Consider the following 8,232-nt stretch of genomic DNA (forward strand, 5'->3'; position numbering starts at 1 on the left):
CTGTTCCATTTTTAATTGCAATTTCTATATCTTCAGATGTTTGATTTGCCCAAATTCTAATGGAAATTTTTCATTCTCTCTCCTTTCTTGTTCTATTTCGAGATTGACCAAGGCCTTTCAAATGACCCTCTCTCTCTCATCCTTCTTCCTTTGGGTTTCTCTCTACTAAATGGGTTAATCATATTCTGTCATGTCAACATCACTAGTGCCCGATGAACCCTTTACAGTTTTCGATGACCAAGAAAATACTATAATGCTCAGCCAGACGTCTTCTCTAAACCAGGCTACTAACATCTTCACAAAAAGTGTTTTTCGACCTCTTTTTGAATTTTTCAGATCCAAGTCTCACGTTCATTCAAATCCAACGCTCAGCTTGCAAGGTTTTAAGGATATTTAGTTATGAATTATGGTTTGCCATATATATCATAGTTGACCTTTTATTACAGACAAGTATGATTGAGGAGATTTAGCCTTCTATTACAGTTTATCATAGGTACCATATTTGATTCTTTATTGTAGTCAAATAAAATACTATAATAGAATTATGTTAGAATAGTATTTTAGTAGTTCGCAAAATACTATGTTAGAACGCAAAATACTATGTTAGAATACTATTAGGGATACTATTCTAACATAGTATTTTGCGGACTACTAAAATACTATCTTAGAATAATATTTTAGTAGTTCACACAATATCATAGGATAAATAGTATTTTAGTAGTTCGCAAGGAAGAAGGTTGCTCTCTATTATATTGAGACTATTAGAGAGGTAAATCTTCCAAGATTCACATGTAAAACTTGCAAGCGAATATTTAAGTAGAAAATTATTAAGATGGCGGATTTAAGTAGAATTATGATAAATTGAACGTAAACATATTTCAAGAGGGTACTATGATACCACTGCACTAGATGTGCACGTGTAGGAAGGAAGGAAGTACTGTGTGTTTTAAGTTAGACTAGTTGGACCATTAAGTAAGCCAATTAATGCCCATAGATGTGAATATCCAGGTGGGAAGTAGTGTGTCTAAGCCTTCTTCACTATTATTATAGAGATCTAGCCATCAGAACTACAAGTCTAAGTCAAGCCTTCTTCACTATTATTACAGAGATCTAGCCATCAGGGCTATAAGTCTAAGTATAACCCAAGCCTTCTTCACTATTATTACAGAGATCTAGCCATCAGGGCTATAAGTCTAAGCCAAGCCTTATTCACTATTATTACAGAGTAAGTCACTTGTTAGGGATTCTTCTCTGGGGTTCGTGGAAGGGTACTATGATACCACTACACTAGATGTGCACGTCCAAGAGAAGTACTGTGTCTTTTAGTTGGACAATAAAATGCTCAGTACCGTTGGAGGGTACATGATACCACTATACTAGATGTGCACATCCTGGATGTCTTTGAGTTGGACCATAAAGTTAGCCAATTCTGGCTTGGTCAATCTAGCCCGCCTCTTCACTACTATTATAGGAGAGTAAGACACCCCCATTAGGGGTTCTCTTCTCCTAGGTGCACTTCCGACTAATTTCTAATCTCTTTATTTCATAAAAGTGATTAGAAGATTGACCTACAAGTAAGCTTGAAAAATGCACATTCGAGAAATTTAACCCCGGTCAGTACCGTAGGAGGGTATTATGATACTACTACACTAGATGTGCATATCTTGGAGGGAAGTACTCGATCTTTGAGTTGGAGCATAAAGTTAACCAATTCTATGGCTTGGTCATTCTAGCCCGCCTCTTCACTAGGAGAGAGTTGGACCATAAAGTTTAACCAATTCTATGGCTTGGTCAATCTAGCCAGCCTCTTCACTAGGAGAGAGTTGGACCATAAAGTTAACCAATTCTATGGCTTGGTCAATCTAGCCCGCCTCTTCACTAATTTCTAATCTCTTCTCCTAGGTGCACTAACGACTAATTCTTATCTCTTTATTTCATAAAAGAGATTAGAAGATTGACCAACAAGTAAGCTTGAAAAGTGCAAATTCGAGAAATTTAACCCCAGTCGGTACCGTAGGAGGGTATTATGATACTACTACACTAGATGTGCATATCTTGGAGGGAAGTACTCGGTCTTTGAGTTGGAGCATAAAGTTAACCAATTCTATGACTTGGTCAATCTAGCCCGCCTCTTCACTAAGAGAGAGTTGGACCATAAAGTTTAACCAATTCTATGGCTTGGTCAATCTAGCCAGCCTCTTCACTAGGAGAGAGTTGGACCATAAAGTTAACCAATTGAAAAGAGTTGGACCATAAAGTTATCCATTTCACTAGGAGAGAGTTGGACCATAAAGTTAACCAATTGAAAAGAGTTGGACCATAAAGTTATCCATTTCTATGGCTGGGTCAATCTAGCCCGCCTCTTCACTAGGAGAGAGTTGGACCATAAAGTTAACCAATTCTATGGCTTGGTCAATCTATCCCGCCTCTTCACTACTATTATAGGAGAGTAAGACACCCCGGGGGGGTTCTCGTACGTGTACTTTTCCACCAATTTCTAATTTCTTTATTTCATAAAAGTCATTAGAAGATTGACCTACAAGTAAGCTTGAAAAATGCACATTCTAATTTCTTTATTTCATAAAAGTCATTAGAAGATTGACCTACAAGTAAGCTTGAAAAATGCACATTCGAGAAATCGAACCCCGATTTGTTTATTTCATAAAAGTCATTAGAAGATTGACCTACAAGTAAGCTTGAAAAATTCGAACCCCGATTTGTTTATTTCATAAAAGTCATTAGAAGATTGACCTACAAGTAAGCTTGAAAAATCCACATCCGAGAAATCGAACCCCGATTTGTTTATTTCATAAAAGTCATTAGAAGATTGACCTACAAGTAATCTTGAAAAATGCACATCCGAGAAATCGAACCCCGATTTCTTTATTTCATAAAAGTCATTAGAAGATTGACCTACAAGTAAGCTTGAAAAATTCACATCCGAGAAATCCAACCCCGATTTCTTTATTTCATAAAAGTCATTAGAAGATTGACCTACAAGTAAGCTTGAAAAATGCACATCCGAGAAATCGAACCTCGATTAGTACCGTGGGAGGGTACTATGACATGTGCACATCTTGGAAGGAAGTACTGTGTCTTTTAGTTGGATCATTAAGTTGGAGGGAGTAGTGTGTGTAGTGTGTCTTTTAGTTGGACCATAAAGTTAACCAATACTATGGCCCTGTGTCTTTTAGTTGGATCATTAAGTTGGAGGGAGTAGTGTGTGTAGTGTGTCTTTTAGTTGGACCATAAAGTTAACCAATACTATGGCCCTGTGTCTTTTAGTTGGATCATTAAGTTGGAGGGAGTAGTGTGTGTAGTGTGTCTTTTAGTTGGACCATAAAGTTAACCAATACTATGGCCCTGTGTCTTTTAGTTGGATCATTAAGTTGGAGGGAGTAGTGTGTGTAGTGTGTCTTTTAGTTGGACCATAAAGTTAACCAATACTATGGCCCTGTGTCTTTTAGTTGGATCATTAAGTTGGAGGGAGTAGTGTGTGTAGTGTGTCTTTTAGTTGGACCATAAAGTTAACCAATACTATGGCCCTGTGTCTTTTAGTTGGATCATTAAGTTGGAGGGAGTAGTGTGTGTAGTGTGTCTTTTAGTTGGACCATAAAGTTAACCAATACTATGGCCCTGTGTCTTTTAGTTGGATCATTAAGTTGGAGGGAGTAGTGTGTGTAGTGTGTCTTTTAGTTGGACCATAAAGTTAACCAATACTATGGCCCTGTGTCTTTTAGTTGGATCATTAAGTTGGAGGGAGTAGTGTGTGTAGTGTGTCTTTTAGTTGGACCATAAAGTTAACCAATACTATGGCCCTGTGTCTTTTAGTTGGATCATTAAGTTGGAGGGAGTAGTGTGTGTAGTGTGTCTTTTAGTTGGACCATAAAGTTAACCAATACTATGGCCCTGTGTCTTTTAGTTGGATCATTAAGTTGGAGGGAGTAGTGTGTAGTGTCTTTTAGTTGGACCATAAAGTTAATCAATACTATGGCCCTTTTCACTACTATTACATAGGAGAGTAAGATGCCATCGGGAAAGATCGGCCTAGAGGGTACTATGATACCACTACACTAGATGTGCACATCCTAGAGGGAAGTACTGTGTCTTTTAGTTGGACAATAAAGTTAGTCAATTCTATGGCTTGGCCAATGTAGCCCGCCTCTTTACTACTATTACAGAGTAAGACACCCATTAGGGGTTTCTTCTAGATGCACTTTTCTACTAATTTCAAGTAAGCTTGAAAAAAGCACATCTAGGGAATCGAACTCCAATCAACCATGGGAGGGTTCTATGTCTTGGTTAATCTAGCCCATAAATCTAAGTCTCTTCACTACTGTCCCAGTAGGGGTTCTTCTAGGTGCACTTATAGCCACTTACTTATTTCTAATCTCTTTATTTCATCTAAGTCATTAGACGATTGACCTACAAATAAGCTTGAAAAATGCACATCCAGGAAATCGAACCCTAATAAATATTGTGGATATCGTGGGAGGGTACTAAAATGATACCACTACACTAGATGTGCACATCCAAGTGGGAAGCAATTCTATGTCTTGGTTAACCTAGCCCATAAATCTAAGTCTCTTCACTACTGTCCCTAGGTTCTTCTAGGTGCACTTATAGCCACTTACTTATTTCTAATCTCTTTATTTCATCTAAGTCATTAGACGATTGACCTACAAATAAGCTTGAAAAATGCACATCCAAGGAATCTAACCCTAATAAATATTGTGGATATCGTGGGAGGATACTAACATGATACCACTATACTAGATGTGCACATCCAAGTGGGAAGTCACCTATTAGGGTTTCTTAGGGGTTCTTCTAGGTGCACTTAGCCACATATTTCTTATCTCTTTATTTCATAAAAGTATATTAGTAGAAGATGTAAATCACTTATATATCTATAATGCTGGCTATGGGGTTCGAACCCATGCGCACTTGTGTGCAGAAGATCTTAAGTCTTCCCCCTTAACCTCTCGGGCAAACCAGCTAATTTTGTTCATCAAAATTAAATTTAGCTAAACTAAATTTAAATTAATTAAATAAATATCGAAAATAAGTATGAATACTACATTTGTATTCAGAGAAATATATTAGAAAATGATAAGAGTTGGGGCATCATAGGGTTAAACACATAGTACTCTACCTTTGCAATATATGACCAAGGAATACCATCGTCATTTATAGCTTCTATCACAATAATAAAAAAAATTTATTCTACCTCCATTGATCACATAAGTCAGACCATTCACCACACGCAAGTAAATGAGACATTCACTATTCTTGTTATACACTTCCATTGTAAACCTTTCAACCTTTTGCAATTCTTCTTCATTGGCATTCTTAATTAGAACTAGATTTGAAGGAAACACTTCTCCACACCTCATTTTGGAACACCTTTGACCGATAATTTCAACAAACTTACTTTGTTCATGAATAGTGGAGTTCGATATTTATAGTTGTTGTTGAACGCTATTCAAATTGATATAATCGAATCTTACAACAAAGACTATCGCATTCCTCTGTTAGGAGATAGCTTTGAAGCATATTCTTTGGTTTGGATAATGGTGGCATTGTTTTAGTCAAACAATTAATACAAATGTACTACTTGTAGAACAAACATTTTGTAGGTATATTTTTTAGTTTTAGTAATAAATTACACATTAATAGGTTGATACACTTTTTATACATTCACGACAACAAAATGGGCTAGGATTGAGATTCGAATCACGCAAGATTGATCACATGGAGTGAGCTTGAATGATTCTACATGCAACTAACTAGGTAGAATTGCAAAGAAACTTTGGTAAAGAAAAGCACAAATGCTACATCCATGACTTTATATAGTCTCATAATGAAACTATTAAACGCATTCTAAAGTCATTAAACAATTGACCTACAAGTAAGCTTGAAAAATGACACCCAGGGAATCGAACCCTAGTCAAGTACCGTGGGAGGGTACCCACCACACACTAGATGAACACATCCAGATGGGAAGTACTATGATACCAATACACTATGTGTGCACATCCAGGTGGGAAGTACTGTGCGTTTTAGTTGGCCGATAAAGTTAGTCAATTCTATTGCTTGGTCAATCTAGCCCTACCAGGCCCATAAGAAAGCTTGAAAAATGCACATCCGCGAAATAGAACCTCGGTTGCACTTCCAGGTGGGAAGCACGGTGTGTTTTAGTTAGACCATAAAGTTAGCTACAAGAAAGCTTAAAAAAATGCACATTCGGGGAATCAAACCACGATCAGTACCGTGGGAGAGTCTATGATGTTGGGATTTATGCTCTAAAGTCTCGTAATTAATTATTTAGTTTATAACAATAATTTTTATTATTTTATTTGTAATTAATTGTTATCCATGGCATTTCAGGTGAAAGATGTAATTACAGGGGTAAAACGCACGTTTGACCCAGCTGTAATTATGAACAACTCGTGAAGAATCGACTTGCTTGTAATGGTTATATCAATGGACATAACTTGTTCTACGGTGCATAAGAGTGCAACTCTAGGTCTATAGTGAAGTGACCTAATAGTTAATGAATAGAGATCGATTAATTAAAGATTTTAATTAATTAATTTTGTATCATTGGAGCTTACAATCTGTAGATCAATAACGTCCCCTTTGTTAGCTGATAGTAACGCTTAAAGGTTTAATTTATTTGAAAGTGTTCAAATTGATATTTAATATATTAGATATATTAAATATAAAGGAGAAAATAAATTTAATTTGAAATGTCAAATTAATATTTAATATATGAGATATATTAAATAAATAGAGAAAATAAAATTAATTTGAAACGCCAAATTAATATTTAATATATTAGATATATTAAAAAAATAGAGAAAATATTTTTAATTTGAAGAGTTGAAATTAATATTTAATATATTAGATAGGTTAAATATAAATAAAGAAAAATATATTAATTTGAAGGGTTCAAATTAATATTTAATATATTATATATATTAAAGGAAAAATATATTTATTGTATTTGATACCATTAAATATTAAACCAATTAATATATTTTGATATATTAAATAAAAATATTTTTTAAATTTGAATGAGATTCGAATAATTAAATATTACGATATCATATAATATCTAAATATGATTTGTATAAGGTATTATATCCTAATATATTATTTGACAAATATTCTCAAAGTCCCGGTAAATAGGACCCTTGGGTTGAGCAAAAGACACATCAATCTCTCCCACTTTCTCTCGAGAATGTAATTACATCTCTAGAGAATTCTCGAAACTCTTTTTCTTCTCCAATCCCTTTGGGATTTTCTTTCAAGAGGCTCCCACAAGCCTTGGCTTTGTGTTCGAATCATAGCAAGGAAGATCTTGTGGAATGTGGAAGAACGTTTGCATGGTTTGATTACTTCAAAAAGTCTTGCAAGCTAGGGTTTCTACAAAATAGAATTCTTATACTCATATTTATTTCTTTTGTTTTAATTCATAATAAAAATTAAAACGGTTCTCAATGCTGCCGCTACGTGGATGAAGAATTCATTCCCTTCATATGATACCACTACACTAGATGTGCACATTCAAGTGGGGAGTAGTGTGTGTTTTGGTTGGACCATAAAGTTAGCATATTCTATGGCTTGGTCAATCTAGCCCTATCAGGCTCATAAGTCTAGGCCTCTTATCTACTATTACAAGAGAGTAAGTCCTTCGGGTTCTTCTCTTTATTTCATCTAAGTTATTAGAAGATTTTCCTACAAGTAAGCTTGAAAAATGCACATCTGAGAAATCCAATCCCGGTCAGTACCGTGGGAGGGTAGTATGATACCACTACACTAGATGTGCACATCCAAGAGGGAAGTACTATGTGTTTAAGTTTGACCATAAAGTTAGCCAATTCCCTATATGAACCATAATGGGTGGTTAGCCAATTCCCTGTATGACCCATAAGTCACCCATTATGGTTTCTTCTAGGTGCCCTTAGCCACTTATTTCTATTCTCTTTATTTAATAAAAATCATTAGACAATTGATCTTCAAGTAGCTTGATAAATGCACATCTAATAACTCGAACCTCGGTTAGTATCGTGGGAGGGTACTACGATACCACTACACTAGATGTGCTAATCTAGGAGGGAAGTACCGAGTGTTGGTCCATAAAGTATATTAGGCACATAAGTTTTAGCCTCTTCACTACTATTACAGGAGAGTAAGTCACCCGTTAGTTGGCTTGGTCAACCTAGCCCT

The 8,232-nt window shown here is 35.6% G+C and overlaps 1 non-coding gene across 1 annotated transcript; it reads right to left on the reverse strand.

Moving 5' to 3' along the window:
• Positions 1-4,913: 4,913 nt before the first annotated feature.
• Positions 4,914-4,996, reverse strand: TRNAL-UAA. The gene has a single exon. It is a non-coding gene; the product is annotated as a tRNA-Leu (tRNA).
• Between the last annotated feature and the right edge of the window lie 3,236 nt (positions 4,997-8,232).

The sequence above is a fragment of the Cucurbita moschata genome, unplaced genomic scaffold (genome assembly GCF_002738365.1).
Source record: "Cucurbita moschata cultivar Rifu unplaced genomic scaffold, Cmos_1.0 Cmo_Scf00026, whole genome shotgun sequence".
Taxonomy (NCBI): Eukaryota; Viridiplantae; Streptophyta; class Magnoliopsida; order Cucurbitales; family Cucurbitaceae; genus Cucurbita; species Cucurbita moschata.